At 39.5% G+C, this 19,013-nt stretch overlaps 1 long non-coding RNA gene across 1 annotated transcript; it reads right to left on the bottom strand.

The window, feature by feature from the left end:
• Positions 1–260: 260 nt before the first annotated feature.
• LOC141277862 (uncharacterized) lies at positions 261–10,889 on the bottom strand. Its single transcript, XR_012329728.1, has 3 exons — positions 10,769–10,889; positions 2,707–2,793; positions 261–458 (listed from the first exon to the last, which is right to left on the bottom strand). It is a non-coding gene; the product is annotated as an uncharacterized lncRNA (long non-coding RNA).
• Between the last annotated feature and the right edge of the window lie 8,124 nt (positions 10,890–19,013).

Consider the following 19,013-nt stretch of genomic DNA (forward strand, 5'->3'; position numbering starts at 1 on the left):
TTAGCTCCAAGCCTTGGCTATATAAGACTGAAAGAAATCTCTAAAAATTAACAGCCATGTTGATCTCTTGGTCCTGAGGTTCCTAACACATCTGTTTTCTCTCTACCTTTCGTAGCCTTTTTATGTTTGTTTAACAAAACTTCCAGGGTTTTTAGCTGTGCTTAGTGGGAGGAATTGTATGTCTATACCATCTTTCTGTTACTGAACACTGACACACAGTGAGGCCAAACAATACCAAAATGTCAAAGTTTGGAGCATAGAAAGGTTTATTGCAGGGCCATACAAGGAGATGGGTGGTTCATGCTCCGAAAAACCCCTAACTCCCCCAAAGATTTCAGCAAAGCATTTTTAAAGGCAAGTTTGGGGGGGCATGGTTGGTTGTTGCAAACTTCTTGGTATAGGAATCCTTTGGTCTTGCAGCTGTCCACGTAGGTCAGGTTGTGAATGTTCCTATAAACCTCCAACAAAACAAATGTTATTCTCTGTTCTGCGACTTTTTATCTCTGTATGAATGGAAAAGTGTTATTGCCTTAAAGGTCAGAGCCTTGAGAATGAGCTATCCTGTATATTTCAGGCTATAGCCAACATTCTTAACTCCAAGCAAAAGCAATAGAATACAAAGGTTAAAGTAAAAGAAACAGATCTAATATGGAGTCAGAGTTGTTCTTCCCTATTACAGTCCCAGAGGCAGAAGTCTCAAGCAGTTTTAAAAGAAAGTATTTTATCCAGCTTTTATAATTTTCTCCAGCAGAACTATTAGTCAGAAAATTACCTCATCCATTATTACCAATAGAACTTGCAACCATGACTGTTTTCACACAAGTTTATAGAACACTTTTTATCTTTTCTTCATTTTTAGAAATGTAGGATCGGAGGAGGACTGTAGTGTCTAGTCAGCGAATCATCTTGAAAAGGAAGACTTTATTCAGCATATAATGAATATGCTGGGCATTGAGAATCCAACAGTGACCACAAAAAAATTACTACAGCTAGGGACTTAGAGTCTGGTGGGTGGTTGCTGACCACAGTCAGAAGGACAGTGTAGGATGTTAACTTCTCCCTGAGCAGCTTTGTACTTGGAAAGGACACCCAAGCAATTTTTGGGAGTAAGGGAAATTTTCCAAAGTGTATTTATTAGTCAGGTTTCTCCAATGAAACAAAACCAATAAGAAGTATATCTATATCTATGTCTATGTCTGTGTCTACATCTATGTCTATGTCTGTCTGTCTATCTATCTACCTACCAAGGAATTGGCTTACATAATTATGGAGGCTGAGAAGTCCCAAGTTCTGCAGACGACAAGCTGGAGCCCCCGGAGAGTCAATGGTGTGGTTCTAAGAGCTGAAAAAGACTGATGTCCCAGCTCATGGCAGTCAGGCAGGAGGAACTTCCTCTTACTAGAGGGAGGGTCAGCCTTTTTTGTTATATTCAGGCCTTCACTGATTAGAAGAGGCCCACCCATATTGGGGAGGGCAATCTGTTTTACTCAGTCTACCAAGTCAAATGTCAATCTCACCAAGAAACACCCTCACAGACACACCCAGAACATTGTTTGACAAATATCTGGACACTTCAGGACCCGGTGAAGTTGACATAGAATTAACCATCCAAGCAGGTAAAGTCACTCTAAAGCAAGAAGAGTCTCAAGGAGGAGTAGACGAAAAGTAAAGCTGAAGGCCAACAGGAGTGGAGAGGGAACCAGCAATGCAAATAACATGAGGGTTGAGTGAACACAATCTATTAGGTGAAAAGAAGGTATAGTGATTGGAATAGTATCCACCAAAATTCATGTCCACCCAGAAACTCAAAAGGCGACTATATTGAATATAGCACCTTTAAGGATGTAATTAGTTAAGATGAGGTCATCATGTATTAGAGTGGGCCCTAAACCCAATGACTAGTATTCTTATATGGACAGGGAGATATGGAGACCCACAGACACACGCAGAGGGAAGGAGGCATGTGAGGATGGAGGCAGAGATTGGAGGGATGCAACTACAAGCCCAGGAAAGGCGAGGACTGCCAGCAACAGCCATACATAGCAGAAATGGATTCTCTCTTAGAGCCTCCAGAAAAAACCAACCCTGCTGACACCTTGATCTCAGACTTTGCCTCCTGAACTGACATAATAAATTTCTGGGTTTTTTTTTAAGCCCCATCATATGTGGCCATTTGTTACAGAAGCCCTAGGAAACTAACACAGAAAGTATTTCTGAATGGTTTGCGTATAAAGTGCATAGGGAGTGAGATGGAGATGGATAGTCAGGAGGGGAAGAGCACAAATGGCCTGGGAACCACAGGAAATGTTGTCTTTGTTCTGGGATTCAAAGAAAGCAGATAACTGAAATTCAGTAAAAGAGTGAAATAATAAGATTTATAGTTTTATAAAGATCCCTCCAAGACCAGCTGAGCTTCTGAGGCTAGAGGTCAGATGCCCAATGAGAAGGTTAATGTGGAGAAACAGGCGAGAGATGATGGTGGCCAGAGTTCTGCAGCAGATGTAGGAATGAGGATATGTAAATGGATCAGAAGATAACGTAGAACCTATAACAGCAAATTTGAATGGATTATATGAAACATAAGGCCAGTTTTCTGGCTTGGGAAATCCTTTGGATGGTAGGACAATTTACTCTGTCTCTGCCTCCTTCTACATACTTCCTTTTCTCTTCTCCTTAGTCCTTTACTTACGTCCTTACAATACTTACTCAGCATCAGATGTGTTCTGGATGTTGGAGGTACCTGGAGAGAACTGGAAACCACACAGACTTTGCATTCCAAGAGCTCCCCCTCTTCTGGGACAGAGATATGTGAAAAATGACAAAGTAAGATGACAAGGTCTCTAATAGAGGGGCTCACAAGACTACAGATGAGGATGTGTCCAAATCTTGGGGTGGGATAGGGCTAGATGAGAGAAAGCCAAAAAAGGAAGGCCTTTTTATGAGTTCCTGGTGATTTGTCTCATTGCAGAAGATGTTGAAGACTGCAATAGGTCAACATGTGGAAAGGCATGGAAAATTCCATGTGCTGAGTAAGGTCCAGCAGTAGGAAAAGGCATCAGCTCCTCAGGAAGTAGGTGGATGAGGCTCAAGCCTGAGGAGCAGGGAGGGAATTGGCAGGAGGTACCTTGTGGATATCCAGGTGGGTATAGTGGAGAGAGAAGGGGCTGGACATTATCTGTACCAACTTCTTTCATGCCATTTAATCTGGGTACTGGGGAAAAGCATATTGTGTTTGTACAAGGCTTGGAGCCAACAAATGGATCCACTTGAAGGATCCGGCATCCACTTAGCTCATGGGCAAGATTCCTTTTGTGAAGAGAGACAATTTTTGGACAGAGAACACAGATTTGGAGTCAAATATAGTTATTACGAGTTTGGGTTATGGGTAAAATGAATTAAACACACTCTGCTCTGTCTCACCCACTGAATGCACCTATAAACATTTGGAAGAATGCATGAAGAAGCTATTTGACTGAAACGTAGTAATGTGTGGACCAAGATGATATAGATACTGGGATGATCAGACAGAGACTTTAAAGTAGCAATTATAAATATTCTCCAAGAAGTAAGGGTGAACATTCTTGAAATGAATGAAAGACAAAAAGTCTTGGCGGAGTCAAGATGGTGGACTAGGAGGACACAGAATTCTCATCTCTGAACAACAAGGGCACCTACCAGACACTGGTGGGGGACCTCGGGCACCTAAGGGGATGCAAGGAATCCCCAGTAACCAGGTAGAGCATGGGGAAGAGTGAAGGGGGAGGAGAAGTAGAGGTGGGACAGGACCAGCACCCCTGAGGGGAGGCTGGGGGAGGGGAAGGGATCCCACACCAGAGGGGGAAAGCGGGGGGGACCATGGGGAGGGCAGAGGATCAAAAGGGAGTGTGGCCAGCCTTTCCCTTGCCCACTTGGGCCCCTGGGAGCCTGCTGAGATGCCGGGCCTCATCCTCTGCCCACCAAGGCCCTCTCCAGCCGAGCGAGTCCTGAGGGAGTGGGAGGAAAGGAAGGGGGAGAAAAAGTAAAGGCCGGACCTATGGGATCAGCACCCCTGAGGGGTGGCTGGGGGAGGGGAGGTGTTCCTACACCCTGCAGGACCCACCCACAGTTAGGGGTCCAGCAGCGACAGGGAAGACCCTTAGGGGGGCGGAGGAATGTAAGGGAGTGTGGCCAGTGCTTTTCCTGCCCACGTGGGCACTGGGGAGCCTGCTGGGCTCCCAGGTCTAATCCTCTACCCTCGGAACCTCCCTCCTGCAGCACAGAGCCCAAGCCCCACCCCTACACCCCCACCCAGGGCCCTACCTCTACACGTGGCACTGGGCACTCAGAGATCCCCTCTGAGACCCCCTCCAACCATGCTGGGCCTAAACCCTACCCACACTCCATTACCCAGGGCCTTACCTCCAAACTCCAGAGCTCCACACTCGAGACCCCCCCTCTGGACGTGCTGCCTCCCCCTTTCTGTGCAGGTCCTAAGCCTAGGCCCCACTCCATGCTAGAATAGGCCCTGCCCCAACCTAAACCCCACCCCTGCCTAAGTTCCACCTCCTACCTAAGATCTGCCCCCCATAGCCAAGGCCTTTTCAGGCCTTTGCTTTTTCTTTTAGGTTGGGGTTCTGTTTTACCTTGTTTTTCTTGATTCATTTATATATATATATTTTTTTTCTTTTTTTACAGAGTTTTTTTAAAAATAAATTTATTTATTTATTTTTATTTTTGGTTGTGTTGAGTCTTTGTTGTGGTACACGGGCTTTCTCTAGTTGTGGCAAGCAGGGGCTGCTCTTTGTTGCGGTGCACGGACTTCTCATTGCAGCTTCTCTTGTTGCAGAGCACAGGCTCTAGGTGCGTAGGCTTCAGTAGTTGTGGCCCGTGGGGTTAGTAGTTGTGGTGCATGGGCTTAGTTGCTCCACAGCATGTGGGATCTTATTCCCGGACCAGGGCTCGAACCCGTGTCCCCTGCATTGGCAGGCAGATTCTGAACCATTGTGCAACCAGGGAAGCCCTATATTTTTATTTTTTCTAATAAATCTTTTATTTTTCTAATTTTATTTTATTCTTTATATTTATTTATTGTTCTGCTCCTTTTGGCTTGTTGCCTCTTTTTTTTTTCTTGTTTCTGTTGTGGTTTTGTTTAACCTTGTTGCAGTTGTTTCAATAACATTTTTATTTTTCCTAATTTATTTTTTATCTTTTTAATTTTATATTATTTTTTATTTTTTTTATTGTACTGCTCCTTTTTTTCTTTTCTTTTGCCATGCTGCATGTCTTGCGGGATCTTGTTTCCCAGGTTGGCGGTTAGGCCTGAGCTCCTGTGGTGGGAGCGCTGAGTCCAAACCGCTGCACTAACAGAGAACCTCAGACCCTAGGGAACGTTAATCGGAGGGAGGCTTCCCAGAGGTCCACATCTCAGCATCAAGACCTGGCTCTAACCAACTGCCTGAAAACTCCAGTGCTAAACACCTCAGGCCAAACAACAGTCCCACCAATAAAAAAAAAAAAAGAAATGACAAAAATTATGATACAGATGAAGGAGCAAGGTAAAAACATCCAAGACCAAATAAATGAAGATGAGATAGGCAACCTACCTGAAAAAGAATTCAGAGTAATGATAGTGAAGATGATCTAAAATCTCAGAAACAGAATGGAGAAAATACAAGAAACTTTTAACAAGGACCTAGAAGAGGTAAAGAGCAAACAAACAGTGATGAACAGCACAATAACTGAAATTAAAAATACTGTAGAAGGAATCAAAGGCAGAATAACTGAGGCAGAAGAATGGATAAGTGAGCTGGAAGACAAAATGGTGGAAATAACTGTCGCAGAGCAAAATGAAGGAAGAAGAATGAAAAGAATTGAGGACAGTCTCAGAGACTGCTGGGACATCATTAAATGCACCAACATTTGCATTATAGGGGTCCCAGAAGAAGATAGGAAAGAGAAAGGGCTTGAAGAGATTATAGTTGAAAACTTCCCTAACATGGGAAAGGAAATAGCCACTCAAGTCCAGGAAATGCAGAGTCCCATAAACGATAAACCCTAGGAAAAACACACAAAGACACATACTAATCACACTAACAAAAATTAAATTCAAAGAAAAAATATTAAAAGCAGCAAGGGAAAAGCAAAAAATAAAATACAGGGGAATCCCCATAAGGTTATCAGCTGACTTCTCAGCAGAAACTCTACAGGTCAGAAGGGAGTGGCAGGATATAGTCAAGGTGATGAAAAGGAAAAACCTATAACCAAGATTACTCTACACAGTAAGGATCTCATTCAGATTGAATGGAGAAATAAAAAGTTTTACAGACAAGCAAAAGCTACAGGAATTCAGCACCACCAAACCAGCTTTACAACAAATGCTAATAGAACTTTTCTAAGCAGGAAGCACAAGAGAAGAAGACCCACAAAAATGAGCCCAAATCAATTAAAATGGTAAAAGGAACATACATATCAATAATAACTTTGAATGTAAATGGATTAGATGCTCCAACCAAAAGATGCAGACTGGCTGAATGGATACAAAAATAAGACCCTTATATATGCTGTCTACAAGAAACTCACTTCAGACCTAGGGACACATACAGAATGAAAGTGAGGGGATGGAAAAAGATATTCCATGCAAATGGAAATCACAAGAAAGCTGGAGTAGCAATATTCATATCAGATAAAATAGACTTTAAAATAAAGACTGTTACAAGAGATAAGGAAGGACACAACATAATGATCAAGGGATCAATCCAAGAAGAAAACATAACAATTATAAATATTTATGCACCCAACAAAAGAGCACCTCAAAACATAATGCAAATGCTAACAGCCATAAAAGGAGAAATTGACAGTAACACAAAAATAGCAGGGGACTTTAACACCCCACTACACCAATGGACAGATCATCCAAAATGAAAATAAATAAGGAAACACAAGCTTTAAATGACACAATAGACCAGATAGATTTTGATATTTATAGGACATTCCACCCAAAAGTGACAGAATACACTTTCTTCTCAACTGCACACAGAATGTTCTCCAGAATAGATCACATCTTGGGTCACAAATCAAGCCTTTCAAAATTTAACAAAATTGAAATCGTATCAAGCATCTTTTCCAACAATAATGCTATGAGATTAGAAATCAATTACAGGTAAAAAACTGTAAAAAACACAAATAAATTGAGGCTAAACAGTGCGCTGCTAAATAACCAAGAGGTCACTGAAGAAATCAAACAAGAAATTAAAAATTACCTAGAAACAAATGACAATGAAAACACTATGATCCAAAACCTATGGGATGCAGTGAAATCAGTTCTAAGAGGGAAGTTTATAGCAGTTCAATCTCACCTCAAGAAACAAGAAAAATCTCAAGTAAACCATTTAACCTTACACCTAAAGCAATTAGAAAAAGAACAAAGAAAACCCAAAGTTAGCAGAAGGAAAGAAATCATAAAGATCAGAGCAGAAGTAAATGAAATAGAAACAAAGAAAACAATAGCAAAGATCAATAAAACTAAAACGTTTGTTCTTTGAGAAGATAAACAAAATTAATAAAACTTTAGCAAGACTCATCAAGAAAAAACAGAGAGCACTCAAATCAATAAAATTAAAAATGAAAAAGGAGAGATTATAACTGACACTGCAGAAATACAAAGCATCATAAGAGACTACTACAAGCAACTCTATGCCAATAAAATGGACAACCTGGAAGAGACAGACAAATTTCCAAGATTGAACCAGGAAGAATTAGAAAATATAAACTGACCAAACACAGGTAATGAAATTGAAACTATAATTAAAAATCTTCCAACAAACAGAAGTCCAGAACCAGATGGCTCCACAGGCGAATTCTATCAAACATTTAGAGAAGAGTTACCACCTATCCTTCTCAAACTCTTCCAAAAAATTGTGGAGGGAGGAACACACCCAAACTTGTTCCATGAGGCCACCATCATCCTGATACCAAAGCCAGACAATAATACCACAAAAAAAAGAAAATTACAGACCAATATAGCTGATGAATATAGATGCAAAAATCCTCAACAAAATACTAGAAACAGAATCCAGCAACACATTAAAAAGATCATACACCATGATCAAATGGGGTTTACCCCAGGGATGCAAGGATTCTTCAGCATACGCAAATCAATGTGATACACCATATTAACAAATTAAAGAATAAAAGCCATATGATCATCTCAATAGATGCAGAAAAAGCTTTTGCCAAAATTCAACACCCATTTATGCTAAGAACTCTCCAGAAAGTGGGAATAGAGGGAAACTACGTCAACATAATAAAAGCCATAAACGACAAACCCACAGCAAACATAATTCTCAATGGTGACAAACTGAAAGCATTTCCTCTATGATCAGGAAAAAGACAAGAATGTCCACTCTCACCACTATTATTCAACATAGTATTGGAAGTCCTAGCCACAGCAATCAGAGAAGAAGAAGAAATAAAAGGAATACAAACTGGAAAAGAAGTAAAGCTATTACTGTTTGCCAATGACATGATGCTATACATAGAGAATCCTAAAGATGCCACAGAAAACTACTAGAGCTAATCAATGAATTTGGTAATATTGCAGGATACAAAATTAATGCACAGAAATCTCTTGCTTTCTTATACACTAACAACAAAAGATCAAAAAGAGAAATTAAGGAAACACTCCCATTTACCACTGCAACAAAAAGAATGAAATACCTAGAAATAAACCTACCTAAGGAGGCAAAAGAACTTTACACAGAAAACTATAAAACACTGATGAAAGAAATCAAAGATGACATAAACAGATTGAGAGATATACCATGCTCCTAGATTGGAAGAATCAATATTGTGAAAATGACTATACTACCCAAAGCAATCTACAGGTTCAATGCAATCCCTATCAAATTACCAATGGCATTTTTCACAGAACTAGAACAAAAAATTTTACAATTTGTATGGAAACACAAAAGACCCCGAATTGCCAAGGCAATCTTGAGAAAGAAAAACAGAGCTGGAGGAATCAGGCTCCCTGACTTCAGACTATACTACAAACCTACAATAATCAAGACAGTGTAGTACTGGCACAGAAACAGAAACATAGATCAATGGAACAGGATAGAAAGACCAGAGATAAACCCATGCACATATGGTTACCTTATCTTTGACAAAGGAGGCAAAATATACAATGGAGAAAAGACAGCCTCTTCAATACGTGGTGCTGGGAAAACTGGACAGCTACATGTAAAAGAATGAAATTAGAACACTCCCCAACACCATACACAAAAATAAACTCAAAATGGATTAAAGACCTAACTGTAAGGGCAGACACTATAAAACTGGTAGAACAAGACATAGGCAGAAGAGTCTATGATATAAATCACAGCAAGATCCTTTTTCACCCACCTCTTAGAGTAATGGGAAAAAAATGGGGCCTAATGAAACTCAAAAGATTTTGCACAGCAAAGGAAACCATAAACAAGATGAAAAGACAACCCTCAGAATGGGAGAAAATATTTGCAAATGAAGCAACTGACAAGGATTAATCTCCAAAATATACAAGCAGCTCATGCATCTCAGTATCAAAAAAACAAACAACCCAATCCAAAAATAGGCAGAAGGCCTAAATAGACATTTCTCCAAAGAAGACACACAGATTGCTAACAAATACATGAAAAGATGCTCAACATCACTAATCATTAATGAAATGCTAATCAAAACCACAATGAGGTATCACCTCACACCAGTCAGAATGGCTATCATAAAAAAATCTAGAAACAGTAAATGCTGGTGTGGAGAAAAGGGAACCCTACAGCACTGTTGGTGGGAATGTAAATTGATACAGCCACTATGGAGAACAGTATGCAGGTTCCTTAAAAAACTAAAAATAGAACTACCATATGACCCAGCAATCCCACTACTGGGCATATACCCTGAGAAAACCATAATTCAAAAAGGTACATGTACCACAATGTTCTTGCAACACTATTTACAATAGCCAGGACATGGAAGCAATGTATGTGTCCATCAACAGATGAATGGATAAAGAAGATGCAGCGCATATATACAATGGAATATTACTCAGCCATAAAAAGGGAACAAAACTGAGTTATTTGTAGTGAGGTGGATGGACTTAGAGTCTGTCATACAGAGTGAAGTAAGTCAGAAAGAGAGAAACAAATACCGTATGCTAACACATATATATGGAATCTAAAAAAAAAAAACCAAACATTCTGAGGAACCTAGGGGAAGGACAGGATTAAAGACGCAGACGTAGAGAACGGACTTGAGATCACAGTGGGGGAAGGGGAAGCTGGGACAAAGTGAGAGAGTAACATTGACATATATACACTACCAAATTAAAATGGATGGCTAATGGGAAGCTGCTGTATAACACAGGGAGATCAGCTCAGTGCTTTGTGACTACCTAGAGGGGTGAGATAGGGAGGGTGGGAGGGAGGCTAAAGAGGGAGGGGATATTGTGGTATATGTATACCTATGGCTGATTCACTTTGTTGTACAGCAGAAACTGACACAACATTGTGAAGCAATTATACTCCAGTAAAGATGTGAAAAAAAAATGTCTCAACATTGAAGTAAAAAGATATACCGTGAAAATCATTCTTAATGGTGAAAGACTGAATGTTTTCTCCCTAAGACTGGGAACAAGGCAAAGATATTCACTCTCACAACTTCTATTTAGCATTGTGTTGAAAGGCTTAGCCAGTTCACAAAGGCAAGAAAAAGAAATAAAGGCAAATATGTTGAAAAGGAAGAAACAGAACTGTCTTACCTGGCCAATGACACAATTGTCTGTGGAGAAAATTCCAAGGAACCTCCAAAAGTACTCCCAGAACCAATAAGTGAATTTAGAAAAGTTGCAGGATACAAAGTAAATATTCAAAAATCTATCAGATTCTGTATTTCAGAAATGAACAATTGGAAGCTGAAACAAAATCAAAACAACAACAAAATGATATTATTTAAAGCCAGTACCTACAGACATCCATAGCCTTTGCAGATCGCGTGGGGAAGGCTTCAGCCCATCCTGTGAAAGTGTCAACAAACAGCAGAAGATATTTATATCCTGATCGTGGGGACATTTGAGTGAAATCTAACTGCCAGTCTTCCCCTGGATATGTCCCTCGGTATTGAATTGGCCTGAGTAATGAAGAGGGGAATTGGATGGGCCTGTGGGTTATTACGGGCACATAAATCACAGGCAAGTGTTACTTGTTTTACTGTTCTTTTAAGCCCCTTCCCTGAAAAATGCTTTCACATCAAGTCCCACAGTACATTCCTCTCTTCCTGACTCCCAGCCTCACCATATCGCATTCCATAGGAATGGCGAAACGAGTACCAGGGTGGTAAGAAATTTCTGGGATTTAGGAACCTCAAAACTTTGCTACTAAATGTAAAGCACTCTGTATAAACTTTATTGTTGTTGTGTTTAAGAGAAATACTAGGAAAGTTTACCTTTTTGGTTGCTATTTTAATTGAATATTTAAAAAATTATCTAGTTCTGCTTGATTTGGTAACTTTTCCAGTCAATTATTTTATAGTTTTTTTTAAAGAACTACATTGGATTTTTAAAATATCAAAAGTAACATAAGCTAATGGTAGCAAATCAAAGCACAGAAGTTTAAAAAGAAGAAGCTAATAATTCTCCTCCCTTTCCCTTCCCACTCTTGTGTGTAATCATCCATTCTTCCGTACTTTTCTCTATTCTCAATAAGCAAAAATAAATATACATGTATGGTCCTCTCTCAGCCATTTTTTGTACAAATGGGATTAAATCAGCTATTTACATGTCAACTTGTTCAATCATGGGTATGTACCCATGAAATTATTTCAATAACAGATTAATATTTCACAGTGTGGCAGATTAGAAAATACCACAAATTCTTTGCTAATCCTTCCACTGAGTGGTAGAATCTAATGTCCCTCTTCTTAACTTTGGACTGGACTTGGTGACTTACTTGCCTAATCAATAGATGGAGGCAGAAGCCATGCTATTTAAAGCTTCTACCTTCGTCTCTTGGAACCCAGGCACCATGCTGTTAGGAAGGCCAAACAGCTCCATTCAGAGACCCCCCATGGAGAGACCCATTTGGACAAGATCCTAGGAACATGCTGGATGAGCACCCACCGAGAGCCAGCACCAACTCCCCAGTCTTATGAGCGAGGGGTCTCCAAAGTGGCTCCCCTTCCAGCTTCAGAAGAGCTGTAGCAGCTGATGTTGCCCAGAGCAGGGATTGGTTGTTCCTGCCATGCCCCATTCAAATTACTCATTCCTGAGCAAAATGAATGATGCTTATTGTTTTAAAACACTAGGTTTTGTGGAGGTTTGCTGAAAATCAATAAATAACCAGAATGCAAATAATCAGGATATCTAGATATCTTAATTTACTCTTTATGAAACCATTCCCTTATGTATAAACATTTCCCTTATATTTCAGAGTTTTTTCCCCCCATGACTTCTAATAATCCTGCAACAAACGTACAATAAATAGTACTGCAGGATCTGTTTACTGCATTTGATGCTGTTGGTTTTTCCTCAAACATCCTGTGGGTTTTTTTTAATGGTACATGATTTATAGAACAGACATAATATCTGGGTGTTTCTAAACTTTTAGGCTTGCCATGCTGCTCCATCAATCCTACCCATTCTATTTTTCTGATGCTTTTTATTAGTGACAGATGCTGAGCCTTTTTCCCACACATTAAGAAAAACACTTAGTTTGATTTTTAACAGAATCAACAGGATGAGTCATGGCATTCTTTAAAGTTTAATCTCTCTTTTTAGAACTCTTTGAATTGCCATCATGCTACATCCAGTCTTTTGCATGTTTTAGAAAAATTAGTGCAAGCAGCAAAGGCAATAGTCTTTGAAAATGCTTTCTGAGCTCACAAAATCTGGATTCTTTGCAATTTATCCAAAACCACTGCATTCTTTTTCTATTCTCTGCTGAGAAAACCAATGTTTTGGCAAGTTTTATTCTCCTCTTCATTATTAAGGTGATTTCAAAACATGAAGCCTGCTGTGTGTGCAGTTGGTCTAATTTCAACAAAATTTGTTTGCTGCTTTTCAGATATGGTACAACAGAATTGATTTGGTGCTTCCTGTGGCATTATAACACCCTCATGCTTCTTTCAAGCTTCATGAGAACTAAAGGTGACAATTCCACTGGAACCATATGATCTCTATTATTTTGGACCTTTAAACTTGGAAATCTAAGTTCAAGTTTCTGCTGCTGCTTGCACTTTGACTAGAGGATACCATGGGGAAGGACTCTACATTCAAATATGAAATAAAGAACCCAGTGAGGCTGGGAAGTTTCCAGGGAAAGCTGGCTGCTTACCAAAGACTTACAAGGTTCATTTACCTCAGTACATTGATCACATACAAAACCTGAGTCTCAGCATTTTCATTAGCAAGGGGGCAAAATGGACATATCTCAGTAATAATCCCACCATTCAAGATAACACTAAAAGGTAGCACAAATGAACATTAGAATGCCAGCTTCTTCATGTAATGACTAATGTGGAATGTAATGACTAATGTGGAATGTACACACATCAGAAATCCCTCTGTTTTGTTACATAAACATCTACCCTGGAATGTAATAACTAGAGCAACCAATAAAGAATCTATGCAAGGAGATACACTAAAATTATAGATAAATTAAAGTGAAATTCTTAAAAAATGTTCAAGTGACCCAGAAAGCAAGATAAAGAAAACAGAGGGAAAAAAAACAGAGGAAACAAATAGAAAACAAAATATAAATAGGCAGACTTAATCCCTAACATATCAGCAATTACATTAAATATAAATTGTCTAAATACACCAATCAAAAGACAGAGATTCATAGAGTTGATTAAAAAATGACCCAATTATATGGCAGCTATAAGAAACTCACTTCAACTATAATGATATAATCAGGTTGAAAAATTATGGAAATAATATTATATATAAACATTAATCAAAAGAAAGTTGAAGTGGATATGTTATCACATAGACTGGACCTTAAGGTAAAGAAAATTACCAGGGGCTGAAAGGGACATTTCATAATGATAAAAGGATATAGCAATTCAAAATATGTATGCACCAGTCAACATGGTTGCAAAATATGTGAAGAAAAACTGATAAAATTAAAAGGCAAAATCCACGTAGTTATTGCTGGAGATTGCAATACTCCTTCCTCTCTCTACAACCGATAGAGCCCAGCATCAACCAGCAGGATCTAATCAACATTTAGAGAGCACTCCACCCAAGAGCAGTGGAATACACATTCTTTTCAAGAACCCATGGAATATTTACCAAACTGAAGCATCTCCTGAGCCATTAGGTGGACTTCAACAGGTGTAAATAAAATAATTGAAATCACATGGAATTTGTACTATGGCCATGGTGGACTCAAATTAGGAATTGATAACAAAAAAATAACAGAAAAATCTCCTCACTCTTAGAAACTACACAACATACTTCTAAATAGCCCATGGCTCAAAGAGGAAGTATCAAAGTTTAGGTATTTAAGTTTAAAAAGTACATTGAACTGAATGAAAATACAATATATAATAAGTTCTGGGATAGAGACTTCTGCTTCTGTAAAGCTGGAATAAATGTACTTTTTCTTATTCCTCCCACTAAGTTCAGGTGAAACCCTTAAACATTATATATAAAACTAACCTAAGATGACTCTGAAAGGTGGAGAGAAGAAGACAGATCAGTTAGGGAACTTGGGTCTGGAGAAATGACATGGTGATGTGTTCCCTGGATTTTTCTTTCTGCCTCATCTATTCCACACCTAGTGCTAAAGAAGCCAGCAACATGCTAACAGGAAATCACAGACAAAAAACAAAGAAACAAACAAAAGAAACCTGCATTCTGTATCCAGAGAACCAGGAAAGAGTCAGCCTAGCAAGACAGAAAATGTTTAGACAATAACCACCCTACCTCAGCCCAACTTTACAGAAACACCTGCAGCCCCAGCCCACCCCTTGAAGGCAAGGGCCAGGTGCTGACCCTAGCCTTCCATGTTTGCCAAGCTGCAACAAGATGATGTAACTGCTCCCCTACAGGTGCCTTATGTTGGGGAAGGCCAAGTGGGAGGTCAGGACTTTGGTTCTTGAGGAGTGCTAATAAGGCCCTGTCCCCCTGCAGTGCCAATGGAGGCCACAAGAGGCTATAAAAAGGCACCCTGCTTCTGTGCTAAGGTGGTGTCAGTGGGCATCGTAGGGAACTGGGCCTCCCACCCCTGCTCAGCAGTAATGAGGGGCCCTCCCTCCAGGAGTCAAAGTTGGCCAGGTGGGAACATGAACTTCGACTCCCACCTGGCATCAGCGAGGTGGAACCCTCTCTCTCCATGCAAGTGGTGTCAGAGGAAACCTCTAAAACAAAAGATTTAGATAAGATCCAATTTCACAATGTATTAATAATATCTCAAATGTTCAGGTTTCAATAGAAATCCATCATACCAAGAGCTAGGAAAATCTCAACTTGAAATGTAAAAACTATCAATAGGGCTTCCCTGGTGGCGCAGTGGTTGAGAGTCCACCTGCCGATGCAGGGTACGTGGGTTCGTGCCCTGGTCCGGGAAGATTCCACATGCCGCGGAGCAGCTGGGCCCGTGAGCCATGGCCGCTAAGCCTGTGCATGCGGAGCCTATGCTCCCCAACGGGAGAGGCCACAACAGTGAGAGGCCCGCGTACCGCAAAAGAAAAAAAAAGCAAAACTATCAATAGATATCAACACAGAGATGACACAGATGTTAGAATTTTCTAATGAAGATTTTAAAACAGCCATCATAAAAATGCTTTGAACAAGAAAAGAATTACCAACATCAGCAATGAAATGAGGGATATCAATATGGACCAAGCGGATGTGTTAAAGATAATAAGGAAATATTATAAACAGCTCTAGACACATAAACTTGACACCTTAGATAAAATGGACCAATTCCTTGAAAAGCACAAATTACTACAATACACCCAAAATAAAACATATATTTGAATAGTCCCATAACCATTAAGGCAATTTATTTTGCAATTTGAAGCTCCCCCAAAAGAAATCTTTAGGTCAGATGATTTCACTGGGAGAATTCTACCTAAAGTTTGTGAAGAATTAGATTTTCCAACTTATTTTACCAGGTCAGTATTGCCCTGATACCATCTAGACAATGGCAGTACAAAAAAGAGAAAACTGCAGACCAATATCCATCATGAGTATGAACACAAATGTCCTTAACAAAACATTAGAAATTGAATCAATGTATAAAACAACTTATACAGCATCACCAAGCGGGATCTAAGTTAGGGATGCAAGGCTGGTTCAGTAATCAAAACTGATCAATACAATGTACCATACTGACAGGCTAAAAACAAACAAACAAATCACATGACCATATTAAATGATGAAGAAAAAAGCAGGTGACAAATTTCAACACCCATTTATGATAAAACTCCCAGCAATCTAGGGAAAGAAGGAAGTTCCTCAGCATGACAAAGAATATGTACAAAAACCCTCCATTCAATAGCAAATTTAATGATAGAGGAGTGAATGCTTTCCCCCTAAGATTGAGGACAAGGCAAGAGGTCTGCTCTCACCATTGCTACTCGGTACAGTTCTGGAAGTTCTAGCTGTTACAGTCAGGCATGTGAAGGAAACGAAAGGCATATAGATCATAAAGACACTGTGTCTATAATTCAGATGACATGGTGGTCTAGGTAGAAAATTCTAAGGAATTTCCCTCCCCCCCCAAAAAAAAACACACTTCCTAGAGTAAGTGAGGCTAGCAAATTTGCAGGAAAGAAAGTCAATGCACAAAAAATCAATTGTGTTTATATATGATATACTAGCAATGAACATGTGGAAACTGAAATTGAAAATACAATACCAATTACATTCACTGAGAAAAAAAAATGAAGTACTTAGATGTAAAGCTAACAAAGCATGTGCAGGACTCATACTGAAAACTAAAAAAACTACAAAATTACTAACACTACACAAATATGCCAGCATACGTAATTTATACATATAACTTAATTTGAAGAAAAACTTCTGTGTCTTGCTGTAAATATTATGATAATATTTTGTGAATTCAATACACTGCACTATTGTATTATCTTTTATAAAGTAATCTTTAAAAAGTGTGATGGTACCAACAGTGCTTGAGAACATAGGTTGGTAGAACTTCTATTGCAACATACATTGGTTCAACCAATTGGCATTATCTTTTAAATGCTTAAATTATAGTTGAATTGATTTGACAACACGAATAAAGCACTATTTTGTGCCATTCACTGTTCTAAGTGCTTTACATAGTCTGGGTCATTTAATTCCCCAATTCTCTAAAGCACATACTACCCACAGTGCTACTTCAAGAAATTGAGGAATAGAGGCGTTAACTCTTTTGCCTAAGATACATCAAATAAGTGGCAAAGCCAGCATTCAAACCCAGGTCTTCTTGTTCTAGTATCCATTCCTCTGTCCACCCTGTTATGCACACACTGACCCTATGGCCACCTGACTCCACTCCTAGGTAATATCTTTTAGAACTTTGTTCCAGAAAGCACATACAAAGATGTGTGTTACAGCATTACTTGAGAATATGTGCGGACAATCCACATGTTTATGAACACAACAATAGAAGATATATTATGACATTCACACAATAGAATTTTACACAGCAGTTAAAATTAATGTACTAGAATTACATGCAACAATATATACAAATCTCAGAAACATAATGTAAGTGAAAAGCAGAAGATTGTTTCTGGTAGAGGAGTACTTAAGTAAAACTACAAAGAAGTAAAACTAAATGATATATTGTCTAGAGATACATGCTTTACAGTAAAAACTCTTTTTTAATGAACAAAAGATAAAAATAGTAATAATAAGTGCTTGCCTCTGGTTGGAATGAGGAGGAGGTAGACAAGGCGGAACCAAGCTTACTTTTTCTGCCTTGGTTCTTAAGTTGGCACGTTGGTTGATGGTTCAGTATTGGCTTGATTATCATTCTTTATAACATAAATGTTAAATATAGTGTTTGGTTTGTATCAAGTACAGTAGAATAAAAATCTTTAAAAATTAATGAAGAACAAGTTCAGGAAAAAATAGTAAGACCAAAAACTGGTTCTTAGAAGGACTCTCCCACCCACCCCCACCAAAAAAATCAAACCTTGGCAAACCTTGATCCAAAATAATAATAATAACAACAACAACAATAATACAGCAACAATGACCACACTGGAAGAAAGGAAATATAGCTATTGATATACAGGAAATGTATTAAATTTATACAATACATAGGCTTTATTTTTACACATTTGAATTTATACAAAATTGTTTTTTAAATACATTTTAAGAGCCCCAAATTGATTCAGGAAATAGATTTTTTTAAAACCTAGAATAAACTAGTATTCATCAAATGTTTACAAGTAGCCGAGCGATGAATGAAGGCCAATTTGGACAGCGTGCTGGGCCCCATTCCCCGTACTGCAGGCATTAGACTCACCTGATCCTTTCTACCCCCCTCTGAGGTGGGAGCTACTATTGCCTTTATAGATTTTACAGATGTGGATACTGTGGGGAGGAGAGGTGAGATAGCCTCCCAAATTTAATTAACTTCTAAGTGAAAGGTGGGGACTTGAACCCAGTGAGCTTGGCTCCAGGCAGGGATTGGAACCCAGCTGGTTTGGCTCTAGAGCCTGACATTGTGACCACCTTGCTGGGCTGGTGCTGACCTGCAGAGGCTCCCCATGCCCCAGGAGGCGCCAGACCCGGATATCACATGGTATCCTGGAGGCAGGGACACCCATGCAGATAAACTGTGCCAGAGCAGAGACAACACGGAGAACCCCCAGCCTTCATGTGATGATATGCAGAGGCAGAGTGAGGGTGAGTACATCCTGACGTGTTTTCTGTAGCAGATGGGGAGGCTGGAAATTGGCCTGCTGGTCATGGCAATTCACAGAACTCAAGAGCTTACTATCTGCCCTCTCCGCCCCGTCTCAGCCCCACGGTCTCCACCGGCCCC

The sequence above is a fragment of the Tursiops truncatus genome, chromosome 2, assembly GCF_011762595.2.
Source record: "Tursiops truncatus isolate mTurTru1 chromosome 2, mTurTru1.mat.Y, whole genome shotgun sequence".
NCBI classification, from domain to species: domain Eukaryota; kingdom Metazoa; phylum Chordata; class Mammalia; order Artiodactyla; family Delphinidae; genus Tursiops; species Tursiops truncatus.